The sequence below is a fragment of the Heptranchias perlo genome, chromosome 3 (genome assembly GCF_035084215.1).
Source record: "Heptranchias perlo isolate sHepPer1 chromosome 3, sHepPer1.hap1, whole genome shotgun sequence".
NCBI lineage: Eukaryota > Metazoa > Chordata > Chondrichthyes > Hexanchiformes > Hexanchidae > Heptranchias > Heptranchias perlo.
The window spans coordinates 76,695,180-76,709,871 of NC_090327.1; the positions used below are offsets into that span (position 1 = coordinate 76,695,180).

The 14,692-nt window shown below is 41.0% G+C and overlaps 1 protein-coding gene across 9 annotated transcripts in view; it reads right to left on the minus strand.

The window, feature by feature from the left end:
- The window catches only part of ncoa2 (nuclear receptor coactivator 2), a 280,623-nt gene that overhangs the window by 180,520 nt on the left and 85,411 nt on the right, over positions 1 to 14,692 (minus strand). For 8 of the 9 annotated variants that reach the window (XM_067980351.1, XM_067980354.1, XM_067980349.1 and 5 more), the window contains exon 2: positions 11,951 to 12,025. The exons of the other annotated variant lie outside the window; for it this stretch is intronic. The gene's annotated coding sequence lies outside the window, so the exon portion shown is untranslated. The remainder of the gene's footprint in view (positions 1 to 11,950; positions 12,026 to 14,692) is intronic. 9 annotated transcript variants of the gene reach the window in all.

The window sequence follows — 14,692 nt, forward strand, 5'->3', positions numbered from 1 at the left end:
GCAGATTGTGACTAGTGGGGTGCTGCGGGGTTCAGTGCTTGGGCCCCAGCTATTCACAATCTATATCAATGATTTGGATGAGGGGACCAAATGTAATATTTCCATGTTTGCTGATGACACAAAACTAGGTGGGAATGTGAGTTGTGAGGAGGATGCAAAGAGGCTTCAGGGGGGTATAGACAGGCTAAGTGAGTGGGCAAGAACATGACAGATGGAATATAGTGTGGAAAAATGTGAAGTTATCCACTTTGGTAGGAAAAACAGAAATGCAGAGTATTTTTTAAATGGTGCAAGATTGGGAAATGTTCATGCTCAAAAGGGACCTTGGTGTCCTTGTATATGAGTCACTGAAAGCTAACATGCAGGTGCAGCAAGCAATTAGGAAGGAATTGGTATTTTGGCCTTTATTACAAGAGGATTTGAATATAGGAGTGAAGATGTCCTACTGCAGTTATATAGGGCCTTGGTGAGACTGCACCAGAAGTATTGTGCATAATTTTGGTCTCCTTACCTAAAAAAGGATATACTTGCCATAGAGGGAGTGCAATGAAGGTTCACCAGACCGATTCCTGGGATGGCGGGATTGTCGTATGAGGAGAGTTTGAGTAGACTAGGCCTGTATTCTCTAGGGTTTAGAAGAACGAGAGGTGATCTCATTGAAACATACAAAATTCTTACAGGGCTCGACAGGGTGGATGCAAGGAAGATGTTTCCCCTGGCTGGGGAGTCTAGAACCAGGGGTCACAGTCTCAGAATAAGGGGTCGGCCATTTCGGACTGAGATAAGGAGAAATTTCTTCACTCAGAGGGTGGTGAATTTTTGGAATTCTCTACCCCAGAGGGGTGTGGAGGCTCAGTCATCGAGTACATTCAAAACAGAGATCAATAGATTTCTCGATATTAAAGGTATCAAGGGATATGGGGATAGTGCAGGAAAATGGCGTTGAGGTAGAAGATCAGCCATGATTATTTCTTATGTTCTTATCACAGTGCTGCCAGACCCCAGTGCACTCAGTTTCTCTCTTTTTCAACCACCCACCATAGTGCTACCAGAGCTTGGGAATCCAATGAGCCAAACCTCAAAAACTCAGGCATTCCTCCACAGTGCCAACAAACCCCTTGAACCCCATTCCAGTTTTGCCAAAATTACTCCTCTTACAAAAATATGATGAAATCTATCTATAGAAGAGCATTTTGTAGGTTCAAAATGCCCTTAAAATGTTTTCCATCAGAGGTCTTTGCTTATGTAAGAAGTTCCCAGACCCATCGCTATTAGCTGAAGAGTCTTAAATAAGCAGGCTACAGCTCCCAAAATGCACCCGCGTATACAACTTCTAGGAACCTATGATCGATGGCAAGACAGGGCCATTCATAGAGTAAGCCAGGTCTTGCTTTTTTCAAGTGCGGGCCTCCAATGGAAATTTACTGAGAACAAAAACTCATACAGAAACCATTTTTAGAACAGTGAAAGTAAGCTTTTTGAAAAATACATTAAAACCAAGGTTAAAGCATGAACTCAACTGCTTCAGATAAATCTTCCTGAAATAGTTACTTTGTTCAAGGTGTTGTTTACAGCATTACAGCTGTTGCAGAGATGACAAATGAAACTTTAAATAATGCCAAATTTCTACGTGAAATCTTTATATTTTGTAAAGCATTCTAAACCAGTTATAGCATCTGCCTTTTTTTCTTAAAATTTGTTTATATCTGAACTCATGATTGTTTATAAAAACAGGTAGCAACTTCTGAAAGAATTGTCACATTATTCAGTTTATTGCGAAGCTGTAAAAAGTCTCTAGTTTAAAATGTTTTAACAAAATGATATTCTGCTTAAATAAACTAAGTACTGTTGCAGGGATATTTGGTAAAGGAGTAAAGAATGCAACAGACTCGATGACTAAACTATGGTTTTATTTTTTTTTATATATTTCTTGGCCTCCCCTATAAAAAGTCATACCCAAAACAGTAAAGAGCTACTCCTGAAGTGACAAGCAAATTTATTTAATTATATATAGCTGTAGTACTTATTTGTCTACCTAAAATGGGTAAAAGATAAACACAATTTCTTTCCAGGGACCAATCAAAAAGTCACTTCACTGTCCCTGCAGAGAGATCTCAAATTTATTTCTAAATTCTCAGTGGAGTTCTGCATCTCTCTCACTTCCATAATGCAGCATCTATATCTCCCTGTAACAGCACAATCTCTGCCATATCAAAAGTGACTATGCATCAATTTTTCTTCACGTCTTTTGTGCAAAAAGTCACCATTTGAAAACTTTGCACATTTGGTGTCTCCAAATAAAAGATTTATGATTATGCAGAAGCTCAACACGAAAATGGTGTAGTTATTGTACAGTTATTTTAAAAAGGATTGCAAATTTCAGTTTATGCATTTTATTTACAGAATGTTGCATATATAAAATGATTTAAACCAAAAATTAAACTAATCAACAGAAGCAAAAAAAGGTTAATGCCATCAGAAAGTTAAAGAAAACCGATATTTTGGTTGACTGACTGATGGCAGCAAAGCAAGCCTTTTCTGACCATGCCTTAAATGCAGCCAACAAGTGAGCTGAAAATTCCAAACAAGGATTTTTTTTTATTTATACAAAGAGTAATTAACGCATTGCTGTATCAAACAGATGTTGTAGTTGCCATGACTAGCCCTGGTAATTCAAACAGTAATCCTAGTTGTACAACTTTAATCAACGACAAGAATTAAGCCACTCACTAGAGGATCCCCCCGATGGCTGTGAGTTTATCCAGTTAATAGTTGAACCAAGCAGTTGAGGAAGGTGTGATTAGCAGATTTCAGCCAGCATCCCTGGGTTATAAAGGAGAAAACTATCCAGAAAATTCACACTAATGATTGCTAATCAATCAAATAACCTGCCAACGCCATCAGGGCTCACCAATGAATAGCAGCCACTAAGGTGAGGTACTGGAAGATAACTGGGACCCATGGAACCATATCACAACAAAAATTAAGTCTGGAACTTGAGAATGTAATCTAGGCTGGCATGCCAGTGCAGTACAGAAGGAGTGCTTCACTGTTGAAGGTGCTGTCTTTCAGATGAGACATTAAATCAAGGCCTTGCAAACTGAGAAACAGTTCAGGTGGACATGAAAGTACCTGTAGCATGATTTGAAGAGTAGGGAGTCCTTCAGGTGTCCTTGCCTACACTCCCCTCAAACACTACATTATCTTTGGGAAATGTGATGAGGTGCTAAAAAACTGCAAGTTTTTTTTAAGGAAAGGGAGAAAACACAAGAAAAAAAAAGGACCGGGTACCCTTGTTATACTGGTTCATTGCAGTAGCAAATAAGTATTTAATAGTCTTGATCTCCTGGCTTTTTTGCAAAAAACATCTTGCAATACTGGTATTTGAGCCAAAAATATTACGAGGACAGAGTTGAAATCAGTCAAGAGGTCAGGCAGGATTTGATTTTTTTTTCAGTCAGAAGCATAGAAGAATCAAAATTACTTCCCAATTTTGACCAGTCGAATTATGTAAAAAAAAAGACTAAGAACCTCCTGTCCCGCTTACCAGACTAGTAGGAAGATTGAAGCTGCAGATTGCATATTAAACATAGTACCTATATGCTGAGTTTAAGCAATCAGTCCCAGTTAAGTAGATAAGATACTCAGGTGTTGTTCCCAACCTAAAAATATTTTCTGACGTACTTTCACACTTAGCGTAATCCATTATAGACAGACAAACACACTGGAATGATTTCCAATTTATTAGATTTGTATACAAACATGCAATGCTAAACGAGACAGAAGTATGCAATATAGAAAACAAGGGCATCCCCTGAAAAGACCAGACCTCTGGAGACATTTTTCCCCTTCCACTCGTCTGTTCCACTCCTGAAGGTAAATGATCACCATTCCACCAAACGTTCTCATTCAAGTTGCCATTCTTCATCAGTCAGCCTAAATAATGAGTGCCAGCAGGTTTTTCAATTGTGAGGGAACGTTGCGTCAGAGTTCGGTCCTCATCCAACAGCACACAGGTGAACCTCCAGTGTTCACTGTATAACATTGGAACCAGGAACTAGCTGTTCTCCACTCCCACCCAAAGCACATGTGCTGAGGCCAATTTAGTTTTCCCACTGTCACCTGAACTAACAATTAACATAGCACAGATCACGTCAGGGATCAAATCTGGGACATTCCTGGTTGGTGGTATTCTTTTAATTTGTACTCAGGATGTGGGTGACACTGGCAGGGCCACATTTTTTTTTTTACTATCCCTAGTTACCTTAAGGTGGTGGGCCTTCTCCTTCAATTGTTCCAATAAGCTGGCACTCCAGTGCAGTACAGAGGAAGTGCTTCACTGTTGACGGTGCTGTTCTTAAAATGAGACATCAAATCAAGGTCTGACAAACTGACGACCAGTTTAGGTACATATTAAAGTACCCATGGCACTAGTGTAGTGTAGGTGATGGTGCTAGGTAGAGAATTCCAGTATACTGACCCAGCAACAATGAAGGAACAGTGATACATGTCCAAGTCAGAATAGTGTACAACTTGGAGGTGATGGGGGTTCCTATGATATTGCTGCTCTTTTCTTTTTTGGTGGTTGAGGTCGCATGGCAGAAGGTGCTGTCAAAGTAAGCTTGGCAAGTTGCTACAATACGCTGTAAGTAGTACATGCTGCAGTCACACTCTGCTGATGAAGCGGGTGATTACTGAATTCTGTGGCAGGGGTGCCAATCAAGTGGACTGCTCTGTCCTGAATGGTGTTGAGCTTCTCGAATGTTGCTCTGGCTGCACCTATCCAGGTGGTCATGGAAAAGGACAGGGAGGGGCCGGAAATAAAGGTTCTAAATTGGGGGAAGGCCGATTTTAATAGGATAAGGCAGGATCTGGCCAAAATGGACTGGGATCAGCTGCTTGTAGGAAAATCTGCATCGGAGCAATGGGAGTCTTTCAGAAGGGAGATTGAGACCATACAATGGCAACATGTTCCCGTAAAGGTCAAGGGTGGTTCCAAGAACTCCAGGGAACCTTGGATGTCAGGGGATATACGAGAATGGATTAGGGAAAAAAGGAGGGCTTTTGGCAGATACAAAAGGCTAAAGACGGAGGAAGCCCTAGAGGAGTACAAAAAGTGCAGGGGGATACTTAAAAAAGAAATTAGGAGATCAAGGAGGGGCCATGAAATAACACTGGCGAGCAAAATAAAGGAAAATCCTAAGATGTTTTATAAGTATATTAAGGGTAAGAGGATGACTAGGGAAAAAATAGGGCCCATTAGGGACAAAAATGGCAATCTGTGTGTGGAGCCGGCAGATGTAAGAGGGGTTCTAAATGAATTTTTTGCATCTGTTTTCACTATGGAGAAGGACGATGTAGACATAGAAATACGGCAGGGGGACTGTGATATACTCGAACATATTAACATCGAGCGGGAGCAGGTATTGGCGGTTTTAGCAGGCCTAAAAATGGATAAATCCCCAGGCCCGGACGAAATGTATCCCAGGCTACTGTGTGAGGCAAAGGAGGAGATTGCGGGGGCTCTGACACATATATTCAGAACCTCTCTGGCCACAGGGGATGTGCCAGAGGACTGGAGAACCGCTAATGTAATACCATTATTCAAGAAGGGGAGTAGGGAAAAACCAGGGAACTACAGGCCAGTGAGCCTAACATCAGTGGTAGGAAAATTATTGGAAAAAATTCTGAAGGACAAAATTAGTCTCCACTTGGAGAAGCAAGGATTAATCAGGGATAGTCAACATGGCTTTGTCAAGGGAAGATCATGTCTGACTAATTTGATTGAATTTTTTGAGGGGGTGACTAGGCGTGTGGATGAGGGTAACGCAGTGGATGTGGTATACATGGATTTCAGTAAGGCCTTCGATAAAGTCCCCCACAGGAGACTGGTCAAGAAGGTACGAGCCCATGGAATCCAGGGTGCCTTGGCACTTTGGATACAAAACTGGCTTAGTGGCAGAAGGTGATGGTCGAAGGTTGTTTTTGTGACTGGAAGCCTGTGGCCAGTGGGGTACCACAGGGATCGGTGCTGGGGCCCTTGCTGTTTGTGGTCTACATTAATGACTTGGATATGAATGTAAAAGGTATGATCAGTAAGTTCGCTGATGATACAAAGATTGGTAGGGTGGTAAATAGCGAGGAGGATAGCCTCAGTCTGAAGGACGATATAGATGGGTTGGTCAGATGGGCGGAACAGTGGCAAATGGAATTTAACCCGGAAAAGTGCGAGGTGATGCACTTTGGAGGGACTAACAAGGCAAGGGAATACACAATGAATGGGAGGACCCTAGGCAAGACAGAGGGTCAGAGGGATCTTGGTGTGCAAGTTCACAGATCCCTGAAGGCGGCGGAACAGGTAGATAAGGTGGTAAAGAAGGCATATGGGATACTTGCCTTTATTAGCCGAGGCATAGAATATAAGAGCAAGGAGGTTATGATGGAGCTGTATAAAACACTGGTTAGGCCACAGCTGGAGTACTGTGTGCAGTTCTGGTCGCCACACTACAGGAAGGATGTGATCGCTTTGGAGAGGGTGCAGAGGAGATTCACCAGGATGTTACCAGGGCTGGAGCGCTTCAGCTATGAAGAGAGACTGGGAAGATTGGGTTTGTTTTCCTTGGAGCAGAGGAGGCTGAGGGGGGACATGATTGAGGTGTACAAAATTATGAGGGGCACAGATAGGATGGATACTAAGGAGCTTTTTCCCTTCGTTGAGGGTTCTATAACAAGGGGACATAGATTCAAGGTAAAAGGCGGGAGGTTTAGAGGGGATTTGAGAAAGGACTTTTCCACCCAGAGGGTGGTTGGAGTCTGGAACTCACTGCCTGAAAGGGTTGTGGAGGCAGGAACCCTCACAACATTCAAGAAGCATTTGGATGAGCACTTGAAATGCCATAGCATACAAGGCTACGGACCAAATGCTGGAATATGGGATTAGAGTAGACAGGGCTGATGGCCGGCGCGGACACGATGGGCCGAAGGGCCTCTATCCGTGCTGTATGACTCTATGACTCTAAGTGGTGAATAGTGCATCACATTTATGACTCAGCTTTTAGAGGGTAGCAAATGTCACCCCACTATTTAAGAAAGGAGGGAGAGAGAACACAGGGAACTATAGACATGTTATCCTGACATCAGTAGTAGGGAAAATGCTAGAATCTAAGGATGTGATAACAGGACACTTAGAAAATAATAATAGGATTTGGCAGAGTCAACATGGATTTATGAAAGGGAAATCATGTTTGACAAACCTATTGGAGTTCTTTGAGGATGTAACTAGTAGAATAGATAAGGGGGAACCAGTGGATGGTGTATTTGGATTTTCAGAAGGCTTTCGATAACGTCCCACACAGGAGGTTGGTGAACAAAGTTAGAGCACAAGGATTTGGGGTAATATACTGGCATGGATTGAGAATTGATTAACAGACAGAAAACAGAGAGGAGGAATAAACGGGTCTTTTTCAGGTTGGCAGACTGCGATTAGTGGTGTACCGCAGGGATCGGTGCTTGGGCCCCAGCTATTCACAATCTATATCAATGATTTAGATGAGGGGACCAAATGTAATATTTCCATGTTTGCTGATGACAAAACTAGGTGGGAATGAGAGTTGTGAGGAGGATGTGAAGAGGCTACAGGGGGTTATAGACAGGCTAAGTGAGTGGGTAAGAACATAGCAGATGGAATATAATGTGGAAAAATGTGAAGATATCCAGAAAAACAGACATGCAGAGCGTTTTTTAAATGGTGTAAGATTGGGAAATGTTGATGTTCAAAGGGACCTTGGTGTCCTTGTACATGAGTCACTGAACGCTAACATGCAGGTGCAGCAAGCAATTAGGAAGGAAATGGTATGTTGGCCTTTATTACAAGAGGATTTGAGTACAGGAGTAAATATGTCTTTCTGCAATTATATAGGGCCTTGGTGAGACTGCACCTGGAGCAGTGTGTACAATTTTGGTCTCCTTACCTAAGAAAGGATATACTTGCCATAGAGGGAGTGCAATGAAAGTTCACCAGACCGATTCCTGGGATGGCGGGATTGTCGTATGAGGAGAGTTTGAGTAGACTAGGCCTGTATTCTCTCGGATTTAGAAGAATGAGAGGTGATCTCATTGAAACATACAAAATTCTTACAGGGCTCGACAGGGTAGATGCAGGGAGGATGTTTCCCCTGGCTGCGGAGTCTAGAACCAAGGGTCACAGTCTCAGGATATGGGGCAGGCCATTTAGGACTGAGACGAGGAGAAATTTCTTCACTCAGAGGGTGGTGAATCTTTGGAATTCTCTACCCCAGAGGGCTATGGAGGCTCAGTCATTGAGTGCATTCAAAACAGAGATCGATAAATTTCTAGATATTGAAAGGTATCAAGGGATATGGGGATGGTGCAGGAAAATGGTGTTGAGGTCGAAGATCAGCCATGATCTTGTTGAATGGCGGAGCAGGCTCAAGGGGCCGGATAGCCTACTCCTGCTCTTATTTCTTATGTTCCAGAATCATCAGCAAACATCCCCACTCCTGTCCTTATGGCAGAGGGAAGGTCATTGATGAAGCAGACGAAAATGGTTAGGCCTGGGACGTTGCCATAGGAACTCAGTTAGTGATCTCCTGGGACTGCAAATGATTTGCCTTCTTGCCAATCATGACCATCTTCCTGCATGTCAGTATGACACCAACCACTGGAAGGTTTTCCCACTGATCTGTTTTGCTAGGGCTTTTGATTGGAAAAAAATGGTTCAGTACCACGCTAGGCATCAGACCCAATGACCAAATGGTAATGTTTGTTGTGTATGTGCAGGTATACAGTACTTGCTGTAACATTTCTTGGTCTCAACTAGAAACTAAATGCAAGTCAAATGACTGGCTGAAGAATGGAGTGAAACTTGAATTTATTAAATTTATCAATATATATGACTTGTCAATAGAAAGACACCTTCAAGTGCAGAGACTAATGATCATTCATTATAAGGAGCTCACTTTTTTTTTTAAGTGAAGTGTATAGAAAATCTTTCACTGAATAAATGACTTGCTTTAATGCAAAATTCTTTTGAGCATGAATAAGATGATTTTAAGTTTCATTCCATTCTTCAACCAGCCATTTCACCTGCATTTAAGTTTGTAGTTGAGATCGTGGAATGCTGCAGCAAGTACTGTATTCCTGAACAGAAGAAATGTTCTTTTTAAAAAAGCCTAGTGTGATAATGAACCAAGCAGACCAGGAAGGCTCAACATGATTCAGCGCAGTTTTTGTTCACCGGGAGGCATGGAAGCCCGTTGTAAGACATTTTACTGACTACTTTCAAGTTGGTACGGTAACTCTCAGTACTATGTTCCACACAATGAAACTAAGAATTGTAATTTGATCAATTTCAGCTGTTACATAATCAAAAAAGGGAAGCCTGGTACACACACTATCGACTGAGTTTCAACAAATTGTGTAACGATTTAACTTCCCTAATCTTGAAGCTTATCATGTGTGAACAATTCAAAATGGACCATACAGAAAACAAATTAATATTTTGGACTTCCTTGAAGGGACTAGCGTTGAATCCTTAAAAAGTATATCTATTAATCCAATCATTTTCTGTCAGTCATTAAAATGAAGAAATTCTACTAACAGGTGCTATTCCTTTAACTCTTTAATGCTGGCAATTCATGGGAACAGGCAGAAAGGCAAAATCCTGGAATTGGACACACACACACAGTTTTTGTGTGTATTTTCAAATATCTAAGTAAATTGATTTCTGCTTTTCTAATACTTAGATTTTTATTCCCGTTCTGACTTCTCCATCTGGTCTCATTTTAGCCCATATGGTAAGACCACCTGGACTTCTCCACAACTGCTTTCAAAACCACTTAATGTAAGCCAACAGGAGGCACACTTTGCAGCATGGAGTCGTTCTCCTTGCCAATTTAACTTAGCCCCAAGATGAAGCAGAGGCTCAGCCAAGAATAAACAAACGTCAGCCATTGAGGGTAGCTGTTCTTGGGTGGCATCAAAGTTGGATATCCTGAGTGGGATTCTAATATTCACAACATTGAAGTTACCAGGGTGTACACTCAATGTAATGACTTAGCCTGGTAATTATAGTGATCAATTCTGAATGGATATCAAGTTTGATAATGAAGGCTCTTCAACTAGGAATTCAAGTGACTATTTATTAGCTCTATGTGTTGAATTGTGCTCTCTGACAACAAGAAAAAATGACTACTACACAAAAGATGCTACATGTGGAAAGTGGAACTTTGCCAAGAAACTCAAACTGAATCCTGACCTTAATTTTTAAAAAATCATGAAATCAGTATTACCTTCATTGCTGCCTTTTAGCAGTCTGATGTAAAGAAAATCTCTATTTCCACCCTCATAAGTATTTAATACAAAGTCAACACTGAGCAGACAACCTTAAACCAACCACTGCTGCAGTGAAGTAAACCAGAGCACGTACTGAGGGAGGCAAGCAGCAGCTTATCTCCTCTGTCATCTGTCCGTGATGATATCCGACAAGCTAGCTACACAAATCCTTTAGACTTGCTGATCAGACAGATCCTCTAACAATCATAATCAGCAGAGTAATTGAAAATTCCTATGGCTTCTTTATGGAATTGTTTAAAAAGTTTCTTTTTAACTAAGATAATTGTGTGATTCAAAAGCTACACTGTAGTCTGCTCATATAAAACAAAGCCAAAGAGTCTATCTGCTAGCATGCTAATTACAACATAGGAGACTACAAAATGGGGTAAAATTCCATAAGATATGAAGTACAAATCAGATCTGAATTTGATTAAAATTTGCTCATGGTTTTAAAAAAAATTTCCAATGAGAACATCCAAGCTATATAAACTCTAAGATACAAAATCCAATGCTTCTATTATTTAAAAACATTACACGAGGGGCTGAATGGCCTTCCGCACCTTCAGAAGGACATATTGGCCTTGGAGGGAGTGCAGCGTAGGTTTACTAGAATGATACTCGGACTTCAAGGGTTAAGTTACGAGGAGAGATTACACAAATTAGGATTGTATTCTCTGGAGTTGAGAAGGTTAAGGGGTGATCTGATCGAAGTTTATAAGATATTATGGGGAACAGATAGGTGGATAAAGAGAAACTATTTCCGCTGGTTGGGGATTCTAGGAGTAGGGGGCACAGTCTAAAAATTAGAGCCAGACCTTTCAGGAGCGAGATTAGAAAATATTTCTACACACAAAGGGTTGTAGAAGTTTGGAACTCTCTTCCGCAAACGGCAATTGATACTAGCTCAATTGCTAAATTTAAATCCGTGATAGATAGCTTTTTGGCAACCAAAGGTATTAAGGGATATGGGCCAAAGGCGGGTATATGGAGTTAGATCACAGATCAGCCATGATCTTATCAAATGGCGGAGCAGGCACGAGGGGCTGAATGGCCTACTCCTGTTCCTATGTTCCTACATCATAATAAGACATTGTGTTATATTTTTCTATAGTGTTTCAATTATATAAAAACATACAACACAATCTGTATTCAGTGTAGTATTGAGGAAGTGCTCCACTGTTGGAGGGGCCATCTTTCAGATGAGGCGTTAAACCCTCAGATGATGTAGAAGATCCCATGGCATTATTCAAAGAGCAGAAAAGCTCTCAATATCCTAGCCAACATTTATCCTTCAATCACCACCTCTAAAACAGATTATCTAGTCATTTTTCTCATTTTCATTCACACAACCTTGCTGTTCCCAAATTCTGCCATGTTTGCCTATATGGTGACACCTTCAAAAGTACTTTATTGGCTGCAAATCACTTTGGAATGTCCCAAGGATGTGAAAGGTACTGTATAAATGCAAGTTCGTTCTTCCTATTTCACTACAGGTATTATGAACCAGTGACAAAAAAAGGCACATTGATATTTTGGAGTATTATGAACTCTGAACAGTTAAAAACATTCTGGAAAAAATGTCACACTTTTAACATACCTTGGCCTTACTCCAAAAACACCCCTAGGGCATTTCGGTTGCAATATGATTGACAATCTTCAGACATTATCCTCACTGCCAAAAAAGCAAATGTAACAATATTTAACATCAAAATTATACATTACCAATCCAATCCTTCAATTATTGCAATAATGATTTACCCCTTCGAAACAAACACTAAAGAACAAATTGCACAAAACTATAAAACCATCATGGGATTTGTTATATCAAAGCATTAGAATGAAGTTTAGGATGTACTAGGTAGCTCTGAGGTCAGCATACCATCTTTTCAGGTCATGGAACCCATGTGCGAATGAAGCCCAGGCTTAGCATGAAAATCATTTCTACCAACTCAGGCTCTGGGGTGAGATAAGCTTGCGTACCTAGTGGGTATTATTTCATGGCTGCATATAGTGACACCACTATTCCCGGCCAGAATGGAGATAATTGGGTAATTCCCCCGTCAATCTTGCCTGGAGACTACACTGCTGTTAAGTGGCTGGGTTTGATTTTATGCACATAACCATCCTCCACTCACTGCAGTTTGCTGGAGAAATCACCCTGCTTTTATCGGGAGACGTTGCTGTAATTTGGGTCATGAGTTCTATTTACTGTACTTCTTAGAGACTCTAAATAAACTGTAGGTAGTTTGCTGTAGTGCGCTGTTTAAATAGACTGCTTACCGAGTAAATAGCCTGTTTCCTGCAAGTCCCGCTCCGCCTCCAACTCATTGGCTGACAGTGTTGTCAATAGACCCTGTTATTTCACAGCATACATCTTGAATTCTGAATTAATTGACACTTAAGCTATAAGCATGACTGATGTGTAAAACAAAAATGCCACACTAGTGCAGTAGGGTTGGGGGGGGGGGGGGGGGGGGGGGGGGGGGAGATGATGGGGGAAATTCCTAGTCAATCTCGCCTGGAGACTGCACTGTTGTGGTGCTGAGGTTAAGGCAGTGAAGTACCTCAATCTTTTACTGTGCTTAACAGGAAATGCTCAATACCAATGCTGAGTGGAAAAACCTGGCAGCGAGATGCTCATCAGCACAAACCCTAAAAAAAAGCTTTCTTCATAAAAAAAATTTCTTAACACACTGTTACAGCTTCTTCTATATAAATCTTTTCTCCCCCATGATATCTCTCTGCAGTATATAGAGTTTTCTCAATGAAAAGGATCTATTTTTCTTGTGTTCCCTTATTTGTACATACCAGAAATCCAAAGTTCATTGCTTAAACATCCACATTAGTTGACAAGTTCATCATTTCCAACTTAGAAATACAATTGTGAAGACGTGTGTTATAACATGAGTTGGCCTCACCCCAGTTTTCATGGTTCAACTTTACTATAGTCAACATTGTATTGTTGAAGAATAAGATCACTGAATTTTGATCTACTGCAGTGCCCAAAAAGATTCTGATTATAACACTGAGCGCTCAGGTTCAAGTCCCACCTTCAACTGGAATCTGGGCTCCAACATCATGCAAGAGCACATTCTGCCAGTTCTCAACTGAACTATTAAACATACATCTGAAATACAGTATGTTCATTGTAATTGTAACAGCATTGTTTGAATTTCTCGACACTGCAGTTACAGAAAATACACACATACCTAGATCAACAGTTTTATGCTGAAAAGTGCAGGGTACCATCTGCAGCAATGCAGACCATGCAATTAAAACACACAATTATTAAAAACTAAAAATCAGGATTATAGTCTCATGGAACTTTTAACTTCTTCCTGATCCAAACTCAAATTATTTCAGTATGTAGAATAAAGTCATTTTCAGAAAAATTGTCCCGAGCCAACTTTTTTTTTTGAAATACTCTACACTTGCAACTTTATATGTACTCTAAATGGGGCCCCTTTCCAGTGGGAAAATGCTTCAACCTATGGTTTGTTTATATTGCAGAACTGCTTCAAGAAGGACTGGAGCATGGAACACCCGTACATCTTGCACATTTCAGGCCTCCACAGATGAGCAGAGCTGCTTAGCCCATGAGTGGCCAGAAAAGATGTTCCACAATGGTCAGCCTCAATCACAACTCTTCCAACAAAAGAAGCAGCCTATGCCAGCCCTTACCAGGACCTGAACAATATCCAGACTTGGGCTGGCAAATGGCAGGTAATATTCAGGCCACATAAGTGACAGGCAATGGCCATTGCCTGCAAAAAAAAAGGCCCAACATGACCTTCATTGGCACCACCATTGCCAAGTGACCCACCATCAACATCCTGGGAACATAGAAACAGGACTAGGCCATTCAGCCCCTCAACCCTGTTGCAACATTGAATTGGATCATGGCTGATTTGTACCTCAATTCAATTTACCAGTCTTTGATCCATATTCCTTGATACCCTAACCTAACAAAAATCTATCAATCTCAGTTTCGAAAATTTCAATTGACTCAGCATCCACAGCCTTTTGGGGGAAAGAGAATTTGAGATTTCAACTACCCTTAGTGTAAAAAAGTGCTTCCTGATTTCACTCTTAAGTAGCCCAGCTCTAATTTGATTGTGTCCCCTTCTTCTGAACTCCCCCACCAGAGGAAATAGTTTCTCCGTATTTACCCTATCAAATCAATTTATCATTTTAAACACTGATTAGATCACCCCTCAACTTCCTAAACTCAATAAAATACAAGCCAAGTTTGTGCAACCTGTCCACATAACTTAACCCTTTAAGCCCTGGTATCATTCTAGTGAATCTGCACTGTACCTCACCCAAGGCCAATATACCT